The 23465-nt window shown below is 48.7% G+C and overlaps 1 protein-coding gene and 1 long non-coding RNA gene across 3 annotated transcripts in view; one reads left to right on the top strand and one right to left on the bottom strand.

Moving 5' to 3' along the window:
- Positions 1–23465, bottom strand: part of ASIC2 (acid sensing ion channel subunit 2) — a 996512-nt gene that overhangs the window by 658476 nt on the left and 314571 nt on the right. The window lies entirely within an intron of this gene.
- LOC106783445 (uncharacterized) lies at positions 16839–22827 on the top strand. 2 transcript variants are annotated; one of them, XR_011423039.1, is made up of 3 exons: positions 16839–17026; positions 17466–17527; positions 21646–22827. It is a non-coding gene; the product is annotated as an uncharacterized lncRNA (long non-coding RNA). The 2 variants fall into 2 exon arrangements; XR_011423040.1 differs by lacking the exon at positions 16839–17026 and adding an exon at positions 17122–17324 and having other exon boundaries at positions 21646–22825.

The following is a 23465-nucleotide window of genomic DNA, read 5'->3' as shown; positions in this document are numbered from 1 at the left end:
ACCTGTGTTACATAAGCCACTCAGTGTGGTAATTTGTTACAGCAGCAACAAGAAACCAATATGGCATCCTCCAGGGGGATGGTTTCTTCCTGAGTCTGTCCATCTTTCTGGGTCCTTCTTTGGGCTGCCACCTTGGTTTAGCTTACAGACTTCTCTTCATCTTGTTAAAGAGGTTCTCACATGGTCTGGTCACCTTCCTGCTCACAGAGTCCCCACTGGCCAGGGGCAGGGGTGCCCTTCCCAGCCAGGGTGGGGGCTCAGAAACCTCTCCTGGGATAAACGGCAGGCGGTTAAGCTCCAGCTCTCATGTAGGTGATAAATAAATGGCAAGCAATAGGATATATTGGAGGATATGAGGGTGCCATTTGGTGTAAAACTAATTCGCCTGAGCTTGTTTTTCCAGAAGGGCCTGATGTGGCCGTCTGCTTTAAGCCTTTGCTATGTCCCAAAGACAAGGACAGTGCCCTTTAAGATAAAGATGCAACTTTCCCCACATCGGCGTTTCCTTAAGGATGAGCATCTCTCCCTAGGCTAGAGATTGATTGCTGGCCTGCTGCATTTACCTTGTGACAGCCCAGCTCAAGTCCACAGACCTGCTGCCTGCTGTGTCCATCAATCGCTCTGTGAAATGGTGCCAGCAAAGTGATCTCGTGACTTTTGTAAAAGGGACGTTCCAGTCATATGTGATACATGCTCTTTGACGGTATATAACCACTCTGTACACCCCACTTCTTTGCAGGGCTCCATTCCTTTGTGGAAGGACTCTCGCAGGCTATATGGTCCTCAGATCCGGCTCATAATAAACTCACCCCAATTTTGATTTACAGATTGGTTATGGATTATTTGCATTGACATAGCGAGTTCATATTTGTGCAGTTGGCAGTACAGGGGAGGGGCGCATCTTGGCTGTGGCTGTCAGAAGACTGGGTTTGAGCTCTGTTGTCTGACATAGGCCCCTCCCTAGTACATGTGGGGGCTTAACCCCAAGCTCTTAATCCTAAAGCCACAGGCCAACCACTTTCTAGCTATAAGGGGCATTTATTAGACAATCCCATGAAGATAGTTTGCGGTACACTCATCATTGGAGGGGCTGGTTCTAGAAAGCCTCTCAGCTGTACCTGCCAGCAGCTGTCTGAGAGCTGAGGCTGGCTGTGCCACAACAGGCAGGCAGGCTCATGGACCAGGTCAGTGGTCACCAGCCGAAAGGCTCTGGAGAGTGGTTGATGACACCTGGGCAGGTGCCATGGCCACTTAGCCCATTGGTCCACTTGGAGGTTCTTGCCCATTGATCAAGGGTGTTCAGAGCATGCCAATGGGCAGATTATTGGTGGATGCTTTTCAGTTAAGTGGGGAATGGGAAGCAGAGCCACCCACAGGGCAGACTGATCATTCATACACGTGTTAAATGAGATTGGAGCAGGTGTTCCTGTCACGTGGTCCAACCCCTTCCCTGTCCTGCTCATCATCTATAACCACATTGGGGACATCATCTTCCACATCACTGCGGCCCTCTCTGCCCTCCTGGCACATCCTGGGAGTTCACCCCTCAAGACTCGGGTCCCAAGTCACCTCTTCTGCGAATGAATGTCCTCTCATGCCTTCTTGCCTCCATGGGTCACTTCTTCCTCTGCGTCCCTCTGTATCCTGCATTTTTGTTCTTGCACGCTTTTGCACACATCACATCAGGTAGCATTTCTTCATTACGTGGCTGACCTCCCTATTCTGCACACTCCCCGAGGGCCAATGCTGGTTTTCCTTTCAAAATGCTCCAAACCCAGCACAGGGTTCGGCCGATTTGATCACTCGACAACGGGTGCCCCATGACTGACTAGAGCTCTCCATCTCCCAGTGATGTCCATTCAGAGGCGCCACTCTCCTCCAAAAGCCGGGTTCTGTTTATCGGAAGTCTGAGGTCCTGCTCAGAGTGGAGGAACAGGATGCAACTCTCATCTTGGGCTCCAGGAGGATGTTCAGGGAGTTGCTGCAGGCTTCTTGCAGTGACCCGGAACCGCCTGCCCTGCCTTTTCCTTCCTCGGCCCAAGGAGAACAAGAAATGAGATTCCGGCAGATTCTTTGCTGTGGCTGCACCATTGTCCTTCCACTAACAGTGAGCAAAGCAAAGACGGTTTCCTCCTGGGGACTGTCTCGGGTCCCTCACGTGTCCTTCTGTTGGACAAGTGGCAGCTGCTTCCCTCCTGGGATGATAGCATCCTGCTCTTCCCCTACTCTCCTCCCCCTGCATTTTGCACTCAGAGCCCTGGTGATCACCGAGAGGTCCATAGGAGCTTTGGGGGGGCTCCTTACTTCTATAGAAGCCCAAACCAGAGGGTGGGTCGCATAGCTCACGGCTGGCCCCCAACAAAATACAAAGGGTTCTTGGGCCCTTTGCTCCAGACCCCATGTTTTTCGAGGGCCTCACAAACAACAAACAATTCAAAATAAACACACTGAAATGCTCCTGGGTATTCTGCCCTCAGGATCCACTGCTCAGCATTTGTCCAGAACAATCTGTAACTCTCAACATCTGTTCTGTGACTGACACTGTTGGGTCCCAGGAAACACTGCTACCCATCTCTTGCCTGCATCCTCCAAACCAAAGGCAGCTGAGGTGGAACTCCAGGCAGGCATGCGCTGCTCCGGGGCTGCCAGCCTCAGAGAGAGACGGTGCGCTGGAGAGTGGGGAGGGTGTGAGCTGCAGAAAAAAAGGGAAATTAATGAACTTGTCAGCCCTCCCTCTCAGAGAGCGTGATGACAATTGATTCTTGCTTGAAGAGAAGGTCCGTGTTCTTGCTGCTTCTGCTACAATATGCTATTCTGGTGTAACTCACGACTTAGGGCAGTATCCACAAAATCACAAACGTGGCGGGGGTGACTGAAGGTCATGTTGCAAAAATAAATAATAACTCATCTTATTCTTAAATTTGTGTATAGAGTGTGTGTGTGTGTGTGTCCACAAGCCAGTGAAAATCATGGTATAAGTGATGGTGTATTGTTAGGGTTTGAAACAGAACCAATGGGATATATAAAGATATATATAAGAGGATATTCATTAGAGGAATTGGCTCAGGCAATGATGGAGGCTGAGAAGTCCCACAATCTGCCGTCTGCAAGCTGGAGACCCAGGCGAGCCGGGGACGTTGTCTGAGGGCTGGAGAAGATGGATGAACCAGCTCAAACCGAGGAAGCAAATTCACCCCTCCTCTGCCTTTTCTTCCATTCAGGCCCTCGCCAGGCTAGCCAGTGCCCACCTGCACTGGGGAGGGCATCTTCTTCACTCTGTTGACCAACTCAAACACTGATCTCTTCCAGAAACACCCTCACAGTCACACACGGAAACAATGCTTAGCAGCTATCAGGCACCCCTAAACCCACTCAAGTGGACACACAAAATTAACCATCACAGGTGGTAATTTTTGATGAAATTTGCATATTTAGTAATATCTTCTGAGAAAATAATTTATCATATGCAGCCCCTTCAAACAACGATCCATAAAATTCAGTCTTTTTTTGAATCTAGCAATTATTCTAATTAATACTTTTATTGACAATCTCAGTTGCGGCTGTCTCAGCAGAGTAGTTCGTCCAAATTGGAATTAATAATAACAACAACAAAAAAGAAACTAAGGGGCCAGCCCTGGTTGCCTAGTGGTTAAGTTTAGCACACTCTGCTTCAGTGGCCTGGGTTCAGTTCCTGGGCGTGGACCCACACCCCTCTGTTGGCAGCCATGCTGTGCTGGTGGCCCACATACTAAAAAATAGAGGAAGACTGGTACAGATGTTAGCTCAGGGTGACTCTTCCTCAGCAAAAACAACCAAACCAAAAACTCTAAGAATTCCGAAGACTCAAGAGAAGTTGTTTAATTTGACATGACTTTCAATAAAACACATATTATATGAAAATATTGACTCTCACAACAAGATTAGCGATTTTGCTGAAATGAAAGCAGGAGAAATAAATTTTATGAAATAAATAAATAACATTTATAAATTATGTATGTTTTTATTTTATTACTCACCCAAGTGTCACTGGATCATCAACAGGACACTCAGACATGTGCAATAAAAATTGAATTCAGTCATCTTTGATATTTTGCTGGCTTCCAGTAACATAAAAACCACAACTAGGTTTTCTATATATAAAGATGTTTGTGTGTATGTATAAATACACCATACACCATATATAAGTTTATATATATATAAACCAAAGCCAGAACATATGTATATATGTATAAAATTATAAAGATATAGTCTTCAAGGTAAGAGGATAGAACATATTTTATGCATTTTGGGAAGGGACTCGATTCCCGCCTCTCGAATATTTAGATTTAGGGTCTCTTGGCCTCCACTTGCTCTCCTACTTGAGTCCCCCGAATTTAGGAGTGGGTCTGTGCCTAGGACCTCACTTTGCAATGAACCTCTGAAGGGAAGTGCATCTATTGAGCCAGAATGAGAGAAGGTTCCTCCTGAAATATTTGGTTAACGGGCTGGTCTTCTGTTCCACGGCAGTGCTTCCTGGCTGAACGGGCTCTGTAAGCAGCTGCTGTTAGATTCCAGCCTGGACGCACCTGGATAGATGTGCACCTGGGCTGCGCATTTCTCATCTGTCTAATCTGAGCCCAAAGATTAGATTAGATTTGCCCCCCAGGCCTCTGTGTGTAATCTTTCTGCCACATACCTCCTGATCCATACACTGTCCTGTGAATACACTAAGATGTCACAGTTTAAAAGATTTTGTAGGGTGGATTTCATCCCCCCTATTTGATTGTGCTGTTAAACCCCCAAAGAGAACCGAGAATGCTGCTTGGGTAAAATCTGTTGGTTGGGTTATGGGGAACCCGCCATCTTGGAGGGGGTGCTGGCTGAGGGAAGGAGCTCTGTAGGGACTCTGGGGTCCCTCAGCACAGAGACAAAGGAAGGGCTGCCCGAATTCACCTCCTGCTCTGACTGGGCACCAGTACTGCATCAGAGGGACCACCCCACAGGACCACGCTGCCGATGTGGTCTGGCCTGGCGCCAACCTCAGTGGAGCCATCAACTCTCAGGGAGGGATCTCAGCCCAGATGAAAGATGTGACCTTACTGGAGTGGTAGCATGTGGTCCAGTCTCAAAGGAACACCACGATCAAGGAACAAACATACAGTTTCAAAATGACTCCAGTTACCTCATGGAGTTCCTCACTCACAAAGGGAAGCACCGTTAACCATAATAATTCTTCATATTCATCATCTTTGCCTTCCATTTCTCTCTCACCTGCAACAGATGCCACACGCCTCTTTTAAAAGCCCTAAGACCATCCTAGTTCAAGCGCCTCCTTACCTTCTGCTGCTCCTTTTCCAGATGCCTCATCTCAGAGCCCATGAATCAGTTCAACCCAGTCCTGACCCTCCTAGGAGGCAGGGGATGGAGAAGGAACTGAGTGAGGACAACCGGGGCTCTCTCTGGTGGGCAGGAGCACAGAAAAGAATGGAACTAGGGCTTCACTAAAAATTGTCATCTGGTCACACCTTCTTAAGCTGAAAAGAGACATGAGTGGCCCGTTCAACATTGGTGCCTATAGCAGGGCCTCTGACCCAAGGGACAACAGGTGCTGAGCATGGGACGTCTGCTCCAGACAGGCTGAGGGGGTGGTACAGCTCTAGAAGAATGGTCATAAGGGGATGCCAAGCCCCAGATTTATTGGGAGAGCCTGGCACCATGTCGGGTCCTGGGACTCAAGAGACCCCACAGGATAGAGAAGATGTCAATCATTGACAACAGGCTCAGGGATTATAGCCCATTCTCTGTGCCCCTGGATAAAGTGAAGGGGTGCTTGTGGGGGCTAGTGTTCCAGGGAACAGACTGACAGGGTGTGCAGAAATCACTTTCACAATGAGTTTGCCTAACCTGAAGTTTTGGGTTCAAGGGAGTCAATATGGAAGCACTACCGAATGCAAGGACGTGATAACCAGACCTGATGGTTACCAATTACAGCTGCCCCGTGGATTGCTGAGGCCTGCTGTGTCTTCCTCAGCCTCACTTCTTAGAGACCTGGTCTACACCCACTTTCAGCCCCTGCTCAGTGGACACATGACCCCTCCCCTGGCCCTAGCTGATTGGACCAGCCGTGTATTACATGACACAGTCCAGGCCAATCACATTCTCCCTCCTTGGGATTTGTTAGCTGTGGGCATTGGACTTAAAGATGATGGATCTGAGGGGAGCAGGCCTCTGAGGGTCCCGTTGTGGAGCAGCCGTGATTGGGTATGAGCGTGCTGAAGCAGGGAAGCCCTGTCGGCGAGGAGAGAAGAAGATTGCAGATGGGGCCGAGAAGCAGGTGCGAGTGACTGGAGCAATGAAGAGCACCGAGGTTCATGATTTCCTGACCCTCGTGGGGCCTTGGCGTCCATCAGATACTTTTCTGTTCTTCAACCTCCTTTCTCAGTTTTAATCAAGCTGGTAGACTAGGCCCCATCATTGCAGTGACAGGATCCCTGAATAAAACAGGGAAAGTGAAGCCTACAGAGGGATACGAACTAGACCAAGGTTACACAATTAAGATAGAATCAGAATCGGACCTTCTGACTCCAGATCCAGGGCTCTTTCCCCTCAGCCACACTGTCCCCAATTTCAGTTCATCTGCAGGAGCTCTCAGGGTTCAAGGCTCCTTGACTGTGATTCCTTGCAGGTCAAGCACCATGTGTCTTGATTATTCTCTTTTCAGGTTTATCATCATGCCTGGTGCATAGTATGTGTTAATGAATGAATACGAGATGAATGGAGGAAGAACACAGCTCTCAGCTCATGTATTCATTTAATTCAGGCCGGCTCAGTGAACAGGAGGTCAGGCTGGTCTCCCGTGGGATGCTGGCTCCCATCTCTAGCCCTGAATCTTTGAGTCCTCCATCTCTAAGCCAAGACATCCTCTGGCTGCATCTCAAAACGGCCTTCTCCGTCCCCTTGGGCACTGGGATAGACTGCTTTATTGTTCACTGGTTTCCAGTTCCATTGCCATTGGACTTGGCTGCCCCCAAGCCATCTACTTTGGCCAAAGTCATGAGAGTGGACGTGAGACGACTTGCTTCTGGGAGGAAGTTTTAGGAACTAGGGTGCAACACTCTACATTTTCTTTTCCCTCTGCTGCAGTTATAGAACATGGTTTAAATAGTAGCTTCTCCTTCATATTGGGTTCCAGGGTGAGGATGGCGCAGGGCAGGAACCCCAGCCGACCTTGGCAGACGTATCTCAAGTCACTGAGACTTGCTGGTTGTTGTTACTGCAGCACAACCTTGTGTCTTCCTCACGGATACAGGCCAGGTCCCTTCTCCCCGCCCAATTCCTGGCAAGCTTATCCTTTTGTGCTGGAGGATTTCTCCTGCATCGGATCCATCCTGGGGACTGCTCTCCTCCTGCATTCTCAAGCCTTGCTAGTTGGAGTACCTGGTTACAGAATGTGCTGTCCTGGAGCATCCTGTATCCTCTGAGTCTCAGCGGTGTGCACCGTGGAAGCCAGCCCTTTGCTCCCATCCGTACATTCACACACCCGATGTTTCCTCTTCCCATGTCCCTCCATTGCCTCTGATCTTTACTTTCTCTCTTCTGCTCATGGGCCATCAGCCCGGGCATCTTTTGATACTGACCTCTAATGCTGCCTGCCTATCAAAGAATTATCAGCCAGTGTTCAGCCTTAGCCCTCCCCACCCCTCACCCTACCTTCTGCCTGGAGGAGAAAGAGCAGCCGACAAAAATAGCTGTGATGTTGACAGAGTGGAACTTGAGAGGGTGCAATTGTAAAACAGCTTTATTTTTTTTCCACTCAGGACTGTCTGACAAACCTACTTTATCAGCCTTTTCTCCCCACTCAAAGATGATATCTCGGGCAGGTCCCTCAATTTCCTGTCACCTTCAGGAAATGAAAAGTCCTTTGGTCACTGCTCGTCTCAAAAAGAGTCTGATTTCAGCGATAAATGTCTAGTTCCCTGTAATTCTTAAAACTTTGAACTTCAAACTCCTTGCCAATCCCCTGGAAGCCTACAGTGGGAAATGCCAGTCTGGTTGGGTTCTTCTATTTTTCCATCTACTCTGATTATTCCTGATACTTCTAGAAAGAGAGCAAGTTTTTTGACAATAGATTGGGGACGTGGACATTTCTACTTGACTGGTGCTGCCATAGTTTAGCTTTGAAGTAAGATGGGGTCAGAGGCTATTCCAAGACAGGACTTTCCCTTAGGCACATTTGTGAGGTCTTTGGGGTCCCTCCCATGGGTTCCACTGCCCTGCAGTGGAGGGACCCCCTTGTGTTAGCAGGCCACCTTCTTGGCAGTGGTCCTTCAGGAGAGGCCCTCTGCACCACAATGACAGGTGGCTCTGACTCAAGGAGAGACCATATCACATTTCCAGGTGGTCTCCTTGAAGCCCCTCTTGTTGGATGTGAGGTGAAAGGCAATGGAACCAGCCAACATCTCCGCATAATACAGGAGCAACACGCTTCAGAGAACTCTCTCTCCAACTTTCACCCTCCACCCTTTATACCCTCACCTGCGTGTGGAGCTGAGGTTGGGCTCATTTGTGGTGGTCCCCTCCCCGTGTCCCGCATGGGGAATGGAGCACTTTGCTCTGAAATGGGCAAGATTTTCCTCACCTTGGGGGAGGGGGATTCTCAGCCAAATCTGAAGAAAAATAACCATTGGTTAAAATGAGGCTGTCTGCTAAGAGTCAAGCTCTGTGTTTCCAATTTGATCCCCGGTGAAAAGAGGAAAAAATCTGAGGTGTTTTAGCTCATTCCTGAGTGTTAACAAGTCGGCCACTCCTCCCCACCACGACCACTCCATCTTCTCTTCTTCATCAGTTGATTTTAATGGTTATAAACTCTCATTAGATATAGATACAGACTTGATGAAGACAGACATAAATACATGGAGGCCTCGCTGGTTTTGCTTAAGATAATTATCCACCATCATTAAGTAAAATAAATCCTTGCTGCTATTTCCCCTGGAGCAGGCTGCCAAGAGTCGTCCATCCGGGAAGCAGCGCGTGATTCAGAGCATCTGCCCTGTGATTCTGGATTCGAGGCTCACGTTTGAAAGCCCTCATTGTCTTTTCTGTGTCGTCTTCCCACACAAAGCATGTCCTTCCCACTGGTCACTCACACTTCACCCCAGTGAGCCTCAGTTTCAGAGGTTCTCTCTCTGTGACTTCTCCAAGGCTTTCCAAAGTATATTTCCGTGTGTTGCAGAGTCCATGTTTTAAATCGGACCATTTGAAATATACCTTGTGATTTTGGAGAAAGCCCTCACAGTTTTTTGTGTGTGCATGATCTGATGACAAATAGACTTCATATATGTGTCACCTATGAACTAATAAATGAGGAATAAAAAAAAAGCCCCGCAGCTACTTTAATCAACTTTGATTAAAATAAAAGTTAAAACCAGAAGCCATACCTTTTTTTTTTTTTGGTGAGGAAGATTGGCCCTGAGCTAACATCTGTGCCCATCGTCCACTATTTCGTATGTGGGATGCTGCCACAACATGGCTTGATGAGCGGTGTGTAGGTCTGTGCCTGGGATCCAAACCTGCAAACTGTGGGCTGCTGAAGTGACGCATGCAAACTTAACCACTACGCCACTAGGCCAGCCCCGACACATTATTTTTAAGCAGGAAATCTAAGTAAATTTAAGAAGCTATTGACACAAGTTTTTAGAATGCAAGGCACCCTTGAATCAATTAACATGCTTGTAGATGCATAAGAAAGAAGGTGAGAGGATATCTACGTACCAGTTTCCAAAACTTTAAGTTAAATTTCTACTTAGTTTATATCAGGTCATCATAAAGTAAAGTTTCACTCAAGTTTATATACCACGGACAAAAGCAGTCCTGTCTTAGGAAAAGTTTATTTTAAAAGTTCTAAGCCAACTGACGTGCAACCTTGAGACTATACCTATTTATTTGAAGACACTACATTCATTAGAATATTAGTTCTGAAAACTGTGTTGGTCTACTGGAGGTGTACACCTTGTCTGCCACGGCGGGGGACTGTCCTCACCGGTCTTGAGATAATCCGCCCGTTGACTGCGGCGTCCTTGATTAGTTCTAGGTAACGCAAACCATGTAACACAGGCTTCCTCCGTTATCTGAAAGTTCGCTTTACGCCACTTTGCTTTTAGGAAAGTCTTACCTTAATACCTGTTTTTGCTAAGGGAAAAAAAATCTGAAGAGGATTTTCGCTTTTATGAAAAAAGGTGAAAAGTGAAAATAGCCCTCAGCGTTTGTTGCAGGGAGCCCTTACTGAGGCAGCACACACACACACACACACACACACACACACACACACACACACGGAGCAGCAAGAGGGGCGTGGCCACGCTCGGACCCAGGAACTGTGCTCAGCATCGCAGCATCAAGCCGCCATAGCTTTGAACTGTGTCTGTGAGCATCTGTGCTTTACCTCGGTTTATTTTGGTAGGTCGTTTTATGGGTCTGGGAATGCTCAAAAACTCTTCCTATCCAATTGCTTCTTTGCTTTACCCCATTTCGGCTCACCAAAGGTTTCATAGGAAGGCTCTACTTTCGGATAGTGGGGGGACCTCCATCCACACGGATTCTCTTAGAAGTAGGAACATAGCTAAAGGCATTTCTTGTTGAAAAAAATTACATGTACATTTTTTTTTTCCTGAGGAAGATTTGCCCTGAGCTAACATCTGTCGCTGCCAATCCTCCTCTTTTCTTTCTTGAGGAAGATTAGCCCTGAGTTAACATCTGTGCCAATCTTCCTCTATTGTTTTGCATGTGGGACACCTCCACAGTGTGGCTGGTTCGAGTGGCATAGGTCCCGGCCTGGGATCTGAACCTGCCAACCCCAGCCACAGAAGCAGAGCGCATGGAACTTTAACCACGGGGCCACGGGCCAGGGGCCCACATGTACATTTTCAAAAAGTGACTCTAACAGTTTAATTTAAAACACAATGGAGAATTCTCGTTTCCATTCTCTAAGTGATCTAGAATCTCAGAGCTTCATTACAAAAGACTTAAAAAAGAGAATAGTGACACCACAAAGTTACTTTTGCTTCTTTTTCTCTGAATCCACAAATACTGACATGGAGCCCACGCTGGAGAGGTAAACCAGCTTCAAGAGAGGCTGGCATTGTCTGTTGATCAACTGAACAACACGTATTGAAATCATATTGTCCCCGGCCCCAGAAGGGGCACAGGGGTCCCCGAGATGAATAGTGGTGTCTGACACATGTTTGTCCCTTCTGAAGCCTGGGTGCCTGGTTGATGGACCCTTCCTGCAGATACAGACCTTGGCACACAGTCTCAGGGAGTCAGGGCCACCTTCAGCCCCCCAGAGACATCGAGAATTACGGATCTTTCCTGGCTAAAGAGCCTGGATCTGGAACAAGAGATGATCCACTGTCACAGAGGAGAAATGCGATTGGGATCTGTTTGTTCTGTGAGTTGAAAGAGAAATGGTGGGCCAGGAGGTGGGAGGGAGGGGGTTTCTGTAGAAAGAGTACCGTTCCAGGGACAGAAAGACAACATTTCAGCCTTACACCTGCCGCTGATTTGCTTTCTGGCTTTTGACGAGTCACTTTCCCCTTCTGGGCCTCAGTTTCCTCATCTGTCAGATAAAGGGGTTGGCCTGGGTGACTGCCGAGGTCCCTGAAAGGTCTGAGACCCCAGGCAGGAGTTTATGAAATGAGACAGCTGATGGGCTAGGATTCTTTAGATGATTCTGCACGTGTCCAGCCACCTCAATCCTTCTTTCTCTCCCCCAGCTCTGTGGCAGACTGCTGGAAGCAAAGAGAAGATGCCTCGACCACTAAGCTCCACTGTTTTCTCTTCACCAAATATGGTCTGATGCAGGCTTTATTTGCCAAGTAATTAGGAAGCCTTTGGAGTGGGGGGCAGATCAGAGTTCTCCAGCCCTCAGAGTCACTGTTCACCGCCTTGACCCCCGGGGTCTTCCTCTCTAAGATGAAAGCCAGCCTCACACAGTGGGTGTAAGAATTAACTGGAAGAGTACATTTGGAAAGTGCCTAGGCAGTGGCTGCCACAAAGGGGAGCTCAACACACCCTAGCTGTTACTTGTCGCTGTTGTGATTTCCACTGTTCTTTGACTCGATTCTGGGCATGCACCAGAAGCTCACTCTATGCCAGCTCTTACTCCTGTTTGATGATGCTAATTTCTTTCCCAGGCACCCCATCACACTTCCCAGGCTGTAAATCTGCCTCTCACCTGGGTAGCCAGCTGCCTCTTGAACGGGAACCAATTGTCTGCAGTCAAGGCCGTGGAGATGGCAATTCCCCATCCCCGCATCTGCTGGGCGCTCACAGCTTTAGCACTCTCCTTGGTTAGAACTGAAATACTTTATAGCATTAATGCTTTTCAGATTGAAACCTGCAGGGCTGGTTTTTCAATTCCCCCCCTGGGACCGTGGTAGAACTTGTTTTCCAGAAGACAGACTAATTGTGAGGTCTCTGACAGGGTCCCAGACCTGACTGGCTGGCTGGGATAGCGCCTTCTGGCACAAAGGAGCAATGGTTCTCTGTGTAGGATTTGGCCACCTGTTGAAGGACCTAGCAGGGGGTCACAGTCATGGCTCACTATGTGCCAGGCACTGAGCCAAGAGCTCCTCCCCCAAACAGCTCTGAGATCCAGAGTAAGAGCAAAAATACTGAATAACTGATGATGGCAGTTATGAGACTGAGCGTTCAGAAAGGATGCAGGCCAGTAGCCCCTTCCAGTGCGTTGCGGGTAAATACCAGCCCCAACAACGAGGGAATTATCACTAGTCTTCAACCTACTGATGTGGAAACCGAGGACCAGAGAGGTGGACTCATTCGTCCCAGGTCACTGAGGAAGGGGCAGAGTCAGAAGTGCCGCCTGGATCGGATCTGGGTGGGACCCTGGGCTCTTTCTCTTCTACCACGCCCTGCCTTCCCGCCGCAGCCCCCTCCCCTGCTTCTCTGTGACCCTGCATTTCTCTCTCACTTTGCATCTACATAACATATCTTGTTTCCATCTCATTCTCCTTCCTTTGTTTGGATGATCCTTCGGCCTGTGCCCACAGGTGGAAATTGAATGCAAGCTGAGGCCCCATAGAACTCCCGTTAGCATTTTTCAAGGTGCCATGTGAGCTGGTTTTGCCTGAGGGCTGAACTTCTGGGAGGTCTGCGGGGCCCTTTCCTATCTCTGTGTCATACCCAGCAAACGTTCTCAGGGAGCTGTCGCTCAGATCAGCAATTAGAGGTCACTTTTATGCACCCGTGTCTGCGCCACTTGAAACTCGACTGTAGAAGGGGAAAAAGAAGGAGAACTCATGTTTCCTGGGCTCCAGGCATGCCAGGCACTTTACCCACATTCTCAAAATGAATCCCAAAACCTGTCTCACAAGGCAGGCTGGGAGGGCCTGGGCTCCGGACCACTGAGGCTCAGATTCAAGTCCCAGCTCGGTCCCTTACTGGCTACACGGTCTTGTTGAAGTTATTTAACCTTTTTCAGTTGAAAAATGGGTAGCAATACTTCCTCCCAAAGGAGGTTGTTGGGGTGGGAGCAGATTAAAAGAAACAAGATATATAAAGAATTTAGCATCGTACCTGGCACACAGCAGGTGCTTAATAATGGTAGCTGCTGTCATTCCCCCGGTGGTGGATGGGAACACTGAGGAGGGCTCAAGACCCACCTGAAGAGCATCTAGCTCGTGTGCAGCCAGGTGCTTCTAATTCCTGCCACACTACAACGGATGATCTTTTTTGTTAAAAATAATTTTTAACTTTGTTGTCTACTAAGTTTAAACTGCATAGGAGTTAGTTGAATACGTTTCAGAAAGTGATACTGAGAATTTAACTACTATTTTTTTTAGCGTACACTTAACTGCCTTTGTGATCACTCCGGAGGATGGGGGTGGTCAGGAGACTAGCAATGGCAATAAGGGGAGAGCTATTTCTTCCCCAATAACTTTTCACACCCCGGCTTGCCATTTAAACCTCCCCAGGCAGGGAGCCCGCTGCCCAGCTGAGCGGCGAATGAGCTCATGCCAGCTTTTGGCAGAGTCACAAATTCACACATGGGGGCGGCAGGTTGGGAGTGAGCATAGCTCATTTTGAGGAAATCAGACCAATCTCTGTCCTCATTTCTTAGTTATGTTTTTCTAATTCTGGCCACTTTCGGTGGAATCGGGAAGGGGAAGGAAAAAGAGAAGAAACTCACCAAGATGGACGGACCGTCCCTTAAGCTCAGTTCTCTTTCACAGATTAGTCTTCACCACCGTCCCGTGAGGTCTGCAGCATCATCTCCATGTTGCAGTTAAGAAAACTAAAGCTCAGGGAGGTGAGGTGACATTTCGGTGTCACACAGACAGGAAGTGGGACAGTCGGGATAAGAATTGTGGGCTCCCCAGCCCACAAACTCATATTCCTCCCACTGCATCAGGCTATCCGGAGTCAGGAAATTGGCTTCCAGCTCTGGCTGTGACACTAATTCATTATTTCAGAACATCCCTTTTTCCTCCGGAGCCTCATTTTTATTCAAAATGATGGGTCAAAGGAAGGTTTGGGTTAGATCCCACACGGCTCATGGATTCCACACAAAGGTCAACTTTGATTGATTGGTAGTGGCTGCTTGGGGCTCTGGGATGAATGAGATTCTGAGGCAGCCACGTCTGGGTTCATTGGGAGAGAGTGCTGTGATTGATTTGTGATGTCTGCCTTGGGCAATATCTGTGGGTGGCTGAGATTGTTTCACAAAAGGGCTGTGATTGTTACTGTTCCCATAGCTCATTGTAAGATGGCTGCGCCACCTCAGTCTCCCACTGCCGTTGTAAACAAGAAAAAGAAAGCAGAAGGGAACAAATCTGTATCTGGAAAGCAAAACATTTCCCAGGAATTCCTAGCAGACTTCTGTTTACCTCTCATTGACCAGAATTATATGACGTGGTGTTCCCTAGCTGAAGGGGAGTCTGGAGAAGTAAGCATTTGTCTAGATCCATTTCTACCCTTCAAAAAAATTAGGATTCTGTTAGTAGAGAAGTGGAAACTGGATATTGGGAGGAACCCAGCAGTGTCTGCCATGTGTGCCATCCCTGGATTGGGTATCTCCAGGGTTTTTTCCAGCCAAGTCAGCCATCTGACAATTTGGCAAATTTCGTTCTTCCTGGGTACCATGGTATTTTCTTCATGGAATATGCAGCCTCTGGTTCATTAGGGATCTTTAGTGGGTTTCCGGGGTGAGGGAATCCATGCTAATGAGACAGTCTCTGGTAGTTTAATCCAGGAGCATGGAGAACCCATGGAGATGTGTCCCAATGAACAAAGCTCAGAAAGCCACGGTGCAACCTTAGCATAGTGTCCAAGGATTGGCAGCAATCCCACCCAGACCTGGGGGAGGCAGGAGAGGGACAGCAAGGACGGTTTGAAGTGGCACACAGCAAGTTCATGGCAGAACCACAGCAGACCCTGTCTCTGACCCCCAGGCACAGGGAGTATGGCCGTGTCTGTCTTCCTGGGGCTGGCGCTCTGTGAGTATGAGCGGTGACACATCAGGGCTAACTAACAAGGAAGCATTTCTTAACAACAGGAGGAGTTTTGTGAATGCAAAGTATGTGAGAAATAACAGGAGGTCTGTCAGTGCAGAATGCATGCACGGGTCCAATAGTGTGTATGTGTGTGTGTGTGTGTGTGTGTGTGTGTGTGTGTGTATTGTGGGAAAGTGTCCCCGGCAGAAGGAGCTGCATCTGTAAGAAGCCACAATCCACCATCCACCTCCTCCTATTGGTGGGTCTCACCCAAGGTCACCTCCTCCATGCTGTCTTTTGGGCAGTGCCCTGGGCTGGGCCTTCGATGATTCCTATAGGGTCGGGTTGCCAGATAAAATATAGGACATCCAGCTAAATCTGAAATTCAGATAGACAACTGCTGTAGGGCTGCGGGCCTCGGGCCTCGAAACCCCCCATGTCTGCGCCTCTGTTTTCTCCTCTGTAGAATGAGGTCAAAGGAGCAGTGCTGACATGAGTGGAGGGAGGGGCTGAAGCAAAGTGCAGAGGCTGGGGGATCCCATGAGTCCTTGGTTAGGAATTAGGGGCCTGGGCACTGTCGGCAGCTTTTTCACACACTCACTCTGTGACCTTAGGCAAAACACCTCTCTGGGCTCTAGTCGTCTGAGAAACTTAGAGTTTTGTGATTCTCTCCACTTTGTGGCTTAGCCCAGGACCACCATTATTATTATTATTATTATTAATTAATAATAATAATAATAATAATAATAAAAGAGTAACATTGTCCACTGCCCCTGGCTTAGTTCAGCCTCTTCATCTCTCCCTGGGTGACTTCCTGTCTCAGTCTGGTCCCCTCCCTTCCATTATCCACGCGAAGCCTGAGGGATCTTCCCCAAGCAGTAATATGATTGCGTGGCTCCCCTTCAGAGAACCCTGCAATGACTTCCATTACCAGCAGGTCAATGTCTGCCCCCCATGAGCTGGCCCCGTGCTGGCCCCTTAGGGGGTCATCTCTCACCACCTGCCTCACTTTCTATCCTCCAGCCATCCTTGAATGAATTGCGCTTTTCCCCTTCTGGGCCTTTGCCTGTACCCTCCCCCCAGCCCCCGCCTGAATTACTGAATGAACAGACGGATGGGAAAGGAGCATGCGTACAAGCCATCGTCATCATTTATCATCATTCATCATCATTCAGTGCCTTCCTCTGTACCTCATAACACGTCATGATGAAGGCAGCCAAGAGTATCTTGGGATTCTGGGGTAAAGTTGTGGGGACTTATTCTAGGACTTGTCATGACCAGCATGATGTGGTCCCTGGAAATGTGACAGTCAAGGAAAATCTCCTCCTCCCTCCCACTCCACCACCCATTGTGATGCATCCATTTGAATAAATGGGCTGCAGCCTGAGGTCCATCTCCGATCATGGATGGACTGGATCTCGCCCATAGAGAGCTTTTATAATTGCCACTTGGAGGCCTGAGTCCAGCCTGCTGTGCGGCAGTGGGAGGGATGTTTCCTGGCCTGCTCCCTTTGACTGGAGAAGGAAGATACAGATCAGGTACAAACTGGGAAAAAGGTCACCCCTCGCATACAAATTTTCTTTGTGACATCATTAAAAGTCCTCTCAGGTACCTGGTTTGGGGTTATTATAATAAGACAACTATGTGGTACCAACTGTTCCTCTCCTCCCCTAAGTGGACTTTGGCACCACCTCTTACAAGAAGCCTTCCATGGTTACCTCTTTTCTGTCCACTCCCTCACACTGACTCTGCTCTGCTCCACCAACTCTCATTTCCACGATGGGGTGTGTGCCGAAGTGGGTCTTCCCAGGAGGGCAATATCAATTCCCTTACTCTGTAAGTCCATCCCTGGGCAATAGGAGGAGGATGGGGAGTTTGAGGCTGTGTGTCCTCCATGTCCCATTGTCATCAATGCTGACTGGCCGAGCTACCTAGTGGGGGAATCCCTCATCTCAAGCCCGTTTCCTCCTTTCTCAGACGGAGGTGAGCTGCTCTTGTTGGAGGTCTTGGGGAGGAAATGAAGAGTCTGGAGATTCTTGGTGAGTACTTGTGAAACATGTACCTGCCTCAGAACTGGAAGGTGAGTGTAAGAAAGGAGAGTATCAACGCTGAACACACTGGGCCCAATGCACCCAAGAGAACACGCCCTCGTCAGAGCGTCGCCGTGCCAGCCGCCCTCATCCCCGTGCTGCTGTCTGTTTACAGACTTCGAGAAACACTTTTCAGCCAGTTTATCAGCGGACAGGCGTAAAACAATTTTCATGCCTTAGAGGCACACTCTTCTTTTAAACCTCAAATCCCATTATCCATTGAATGACTTGGCCCAGAAAGATTTTTGGGTATTCCTGAAAATCAGATTCACCTCCTGGGGATAAACACTTGCCACCACTGGGATAATTCAGGAGTCGATTCCCCCACAAATTTCTTTTCCTTCTTCAATAGGCCACCTGGGAGCATAGAACGAGTTTTAGAGTCAGCCGGGTAGGGAATGGAATTCTCACTTCTTCACCACTCAGCTGGGGGACATCAGGCAAGTGACTTAACCTCTCTGAGCCTCCAGCTCCTCATCTGGAAGATGGGAACCCCTATCTAGTCTCACAGGGTAAGAGTCCATGTTAAGTCAGAGAATGTGCAGACTTCATGGTGGATACTCAGGAAGCGTTAGTCCCTCCCTTTTCCCATTCCTCTGAACCCCACGAGGCTCTGCTCTGTGGATAGCCACCTGTATAGGACACTAGGTTACTCTGACTTATTTATAAGTCATCTCGTCCTTATTTCATTTATTCCTGCACTGGCATTCCAAGGGCACAGTCATGCTTACTCATTTCTGTATTACTTCAGTGCTAGTGTGGTGCTTAGCACACAGTAGGTGCTCAAAATAAAAAGCCCCAATATTGTCACAGGCGCTAAAACCACTTTTGATAAAAGAGTCACGGGAATAACTGAGCCATGCAGCAGGGCCATGCAATCAAAGAAGGATGCCATTCCCAGGGTGATAAGTAACTACTGGCAGTCATTTTGTAAACACATTTGGCCTCCCAGGGTGTCTGCTTTGAGCTTTTATGGATTGTGTAAATTCTGATGTTCCTTAAAAAGCGATTTGTTTCTGCCCTGGTGCAATTCTCCAGATGTCCTGTAGATGGCAGTGTTCAACACAGATAGAGCCCTGAAGCCCCTGGAAACTCAAAGAAGGGGGGAAAAATCTCTTTTTATGATCAATGCACTAAGAATGAATTTATCATTCTGGCTCAGCAGAAGCCTAGTTATTCGGTAAGATGCTTTATCCACAGTTAACGTGCAGCTTAATCAGTTCAGTCAGATACAAAGCCAGCTCAGCCTCTGTCTCGTGCTCAGAATGAAGAACGCAGCCGACCCGGGGGTTTCGGCCATCCTGGCCGACAAGCCTCAGGAACTTAGCTTCTCCCCAGGATCCTTGGGCTGGGGGGTCCGGGGAGGGTTCGGGGGGCAATAGGCAGATGCAGAAAGTTCTACATCCTGAAGCGAAAATGAGGGATGGATTATCCAACAAAAGGGGGTTTAATGGAATGATTATAATATTACAGCCCTGCTGATCTAATAGTTAGGATTCAGCACTCTCACCACCATGGCCTGGGTTCATTTCTCAGTTAGAAAAGCACACCACTCCTCTGTCAATTGTCATACTGTGGCGGCTGCATGTTGCCCTGATGCTGATAGCTGTGCCACCGGGATTTCAAATACCAGCAGGGTCACCCACGGTGGACAGGATTCAGTGGAGCTTCCAGGCTAAGACGGACTAGGAGGAAGGACCTAGCCACCCACTTCTGAAAAATTGGCCATGAACACCCTGTGAATAGCAGCGGAGCCTTGTCTGATACAGCACAGGAAGGTGAGAGGATGGCGCAAAAAGGATCAGGCAGGGTTCTGCTCTGCTGTCCACAGCGTCGTTAGGAGTTGGCATTGACTCAACAGCACTAAGAAAATAACAATAACAACAGCTGAAATGTACTGAATGCTTACTGCACGCCAGACCCTCTGCAGATGCCTTCCTATTCCAACTCATTTAATCCTCCCACAGCCCTAGAGAGCAGGTCTGCCTAGTTCTATAGGCGAGGAACCTGTTGTCCAGAGAATGACTGAATCACATGATGTCCCACCATGAGGGGTAACAGAACATCCCAGGCTACAGCAGCCGTGCTCTGAACTGCCAGGCTGTGCTGCCTCCCTTGGGGACAGACCACAGGGGGCTGACGAGATACACTGCATCCCTCCAAAATTCTCTCACCACCAGTGCCTGTCCCGTGTGGCCAGAGTGTCCCCAGCTCACAAGTGAGAGCAAACAGGTGCAACCCCATCCCCACTCAGGACAACAGTGCAAAGCACACACCCCACCCCTCTGGGGCAGGGTATGTAATAGAGGAAGCCAGGCAGCTGCAGCCCCTCAGGAGTCTGGAAGCGAGTAGCTGACACTGTGCACAGAATGCAGGTGCCAGGGATCCCCTTGCCAGGAGTGGGGAGCTCCGAGCAGGGCAGGGCAGGCGGGCCCTGCAGGGAGCAGGCCTGCTTGGCCAGGGAGGCCGTTGACTTAAGGGTTACGAGCCAGCTGTCTGGATTTGACTCTTGGGCTCTATCCTCTGTCAGCCATGTGGCCCAGGCCACGTTGTCTAACTGCTCTGAGCCTCAGTTCTCTCATCTGCAAAATGGGGATAAAAAGATAATGTGTGTGAAGGGCCTGGCACAGGGTGAGTGAGGATGGGGGCAACGATCAGCATCTTAGGAGAGGCATGATGGTGAACTTGTTCCCAAAAGGCAGCTCAGGGCACAGAGAGTGACATCCATCATGCGGGGGGGGGGGGGGGGGGGGGGGGGGGAGTTTCCATCGTCCTGAACCTTGCTCCCAGCCCTGTTTACCAAACTGCCTGTGTTCAAAGCATTTACTAGCAGTCGCTCAGTCTAATCTTCACCCCTGAGAAGGGGCCCCAGGGGCCCCTCCACGGCATTGCTAAATGGCTGGCTTCTTGCTTTGCTCGAGGGTCTGAATGTGCGTTTCCTGGAATTGCTTTCTTGAACACTAGGATCAACACTGTCGCTGCCATTGGTCCTGGGTGAGGTTGGAGAGAGTGCAGGTGATGGCGTGGGTGGGACGAGGTGGGCAGCCATGGAGGGCAGTGGTGGGAGGAAACGAGGCGGGGCCAAGGAGGGCAGTCACTCCCCTTTGTGCCCATTCACCAAAAGTGGAGCTGTGCCAACAAGTTTTTGGTAAAGGTAATACGTAGACACGACAGACACTAAAACCATGATGTAAAGGCTTTAGGGGAAATAGCAAGAAGAACACAGATCGGCCTGTCACACAAAGCCCCTTCCGTGTGTGATGATCCATAAGAATGTTATTCAGTTATTCCAAGTGTGGACCTGACTCTGTGCCATGCCATCTCTAGAGATGCCCTTGGCAGGAACTCAGCAGGAACCGTCTACTGGAGAGAACAGAGTACCAAACGTATCACTTGACCTGTGAGTGGCATGTGGCGCACCTGGGGTCAGGCCCAAAGCCTGGAACTAGGAGATTAGAGTTTTACAGGGATGGTCTTTAGACCAGTGGTCTAAAAGTCCTCTCAAATTACTTTTTCTATGAAAAATTCCAAATTGCAGATTCTGGAGGACCCAAGCTTACACCGATTTGACTGTGTTAAATAGACCAGGCAGAGTACCAGGCCATGGGGAAACATGTCTGACTCATTGGCAGGTTCAAGGGCCATAAATGTGACCCAGACACAGAAGGTGAGGCCTGGGTTACCCTTTGTGAGAATGCACAGGGACCTGGAACGCTGGGCAATGTCTCAGACCTCCTCTCTCTGGGACTCCCAGACGGAGCGGGCAGAGTACAGGCAAGGGTGGCCTGGACTCCAAGTTCAAATTGAGATTCCCAGACTTCTAGACATCAAGAACTAGGAAAATGATATTAGTAAAAAAGTGAAGATGGCATTGGGGATCAATTTTTTATTTTGCTCTTGAAAAACTTACTATCTGCCATCACCATCACTTCACATAAAAAGGACATTTTAATACACACCTAATTAAGGAGGTTTTCATCTCATAAAAAGAATGGTCTTTTAAATTGAACACATTTCATTTTGTGAAAATTCACTGCTCTTTCTTTATTTTTCCCATTTTGTTGCAGTCAAGGAAACCTTCATTACTCATTGCCAACGGTTCACGGGAATCCTGGCCACCCCATCTTGAGTCCTAAGCTCGGGGTCATTTTGCTGCAGTGGGAGTGAAGGTGGAGGCTGGAGGCTTAGGGGGGAGTAGACAAGTCACCCTTTGGGCCCAACAGCAAATTGGGGCAAAAATGGATAAGAGTCATTTTGCATGAATGCAGTCTGAATTAGTGAGAAGTGTGAAGTGTGGCCCACTGTCAAAGGCAGGTTAGTTTTACTCTTCTCAAACCCATGCTTTCATACTGCAATACAAGCTAATTCAGCAAAGAGTTGCTAATTGGATGTCTTTGGAAAATTGGCTTTCTCGGATGGATAAGACTGATTTGCAGATGCCATTCTCATTGCACATCTGATAACGGGTACTTCTGAGGTACTTGTGACGAATCCAGGAGAGACTGAGCCAACAGCAGGGAGCACATGCACCAAAGGCAGTTTCCCCATTGAAACACTTACTGTCTCCCATCGCAGCAATTATTTCCAAAGCAGCCTGGAGGAAAGATTGTCTGCCTTCTGCAAGGCCCCAGAGGCCAGGGCTACGGTGCCTTCTTGGAGGCAGCCATTGTTGCCGGCTAAGTGCTCTCTGTGGACATACAGGGCCCGCCCGCAGGTGACGTGTGTAACCTGGGCCCACCCTGTGGCGGTACCTATAGCAGGAAGGGAGATGGGAATCCTAGTGCCCGCTCTAGTGTGAGCAGATGGGAGAATATTCACATGTAATAAAAGGCCAAGTAGGGGGCGGAGCAATACGTTACCAATGGAGTCAATCATCACACTTCTTGGGTCCGAGGAAGAGGGGAAGAAAATAAACATCTTTTGAGCTTCTATAAGATGCCACGCTCTGCGATAGGTGCTGGGGATTCAAAGATAAGCTGGACAAAGTCCAACAGGGACCCCAACTTGTGATGGAGAGTGACAGGTGAAGCAGCGGCAAGATGAAGACGTCACAGCTGGAAGGAGTTTGTGCCCAGTGCTCGTGACGGGACAAGAGGAGTCCCACTGAGCACGTGGGAGGTAGCGGCGTCTCACAGAAGCGATCCTTAATGACATTTACCGATCACTCACTGTGGCCCAAGCATCCTGATAAACACTTTCACAACACTCTTAATTTGCCCAATAAAATACCATTATCCTCATTTTGCAGATATGGAAACCGGCTTTATTTGTGAGATTCAGCAGAGGATTATGTCCTGTACTAAGTGTGTGTCTGCGTGTGTGTCTGCGTGTGTGTACAGCATTTCAGCTGCCTAAAGGACTGCTCAGTTGTATGGGCTCCCTCCAAGTTCCTGAAAAGCCCTAGCAATGTGGTCACGTGTTTTGGTAAAATTTACGAAAGTGAAATATTTCATGGCAATCGGTTAGGACGGTTGTCCTTCCACGCTGACTTCTCTGTCACACTTCCCTTGATGTCGAGCGTGTCGAGTAGTTTGGGCAGTTTTGGCATCTGGCTAGCTGAGGAGAGGTTGCATTTTGGATACATTTATTTTGGGTTTAATGGGATACGTCTAGACGGATTTGAGTCACTTCTGTGCAGAGTTAAATATTGCTAGCCACTCTGGCGTAGGAATGGCTTCAGGACACCCCTACTGCCCATCATACCAGCTCCCTGGATGTGGTCACGTGAGTTGCAGGGCTGGGGCACATAATAACGTGAGTGGGTCCCATAGCACCCAAGGCGATGTGCGTCACGGAGGAGAAACAGGCATGAAATGCACAGAGCTGGAGCTAGCCTACGGAAAGTTCTTCCAGTCATGAGACGTGGAAAAAGATTCAGTTTTCACTG

Source organism: Equus caballus, chromosome 11 (genome assembly GCF_041296265.1).
Source record: "Equus caballus isolate H_3958 breed thoroughbred chromosome 11, TB-T2T, whole genome shotgun sequence".
Lineage (NCBI taxonomy): Eukaryota > Metazoa > Chordata > Mammalia > Perissodactyla > Equidae > Equus > Equus caballus.
The sequence above is the reverse complement of the archived record's forward strand: the minus strand, read 5'-3'. Positions and strand labels throughout refer to the sequence as shown.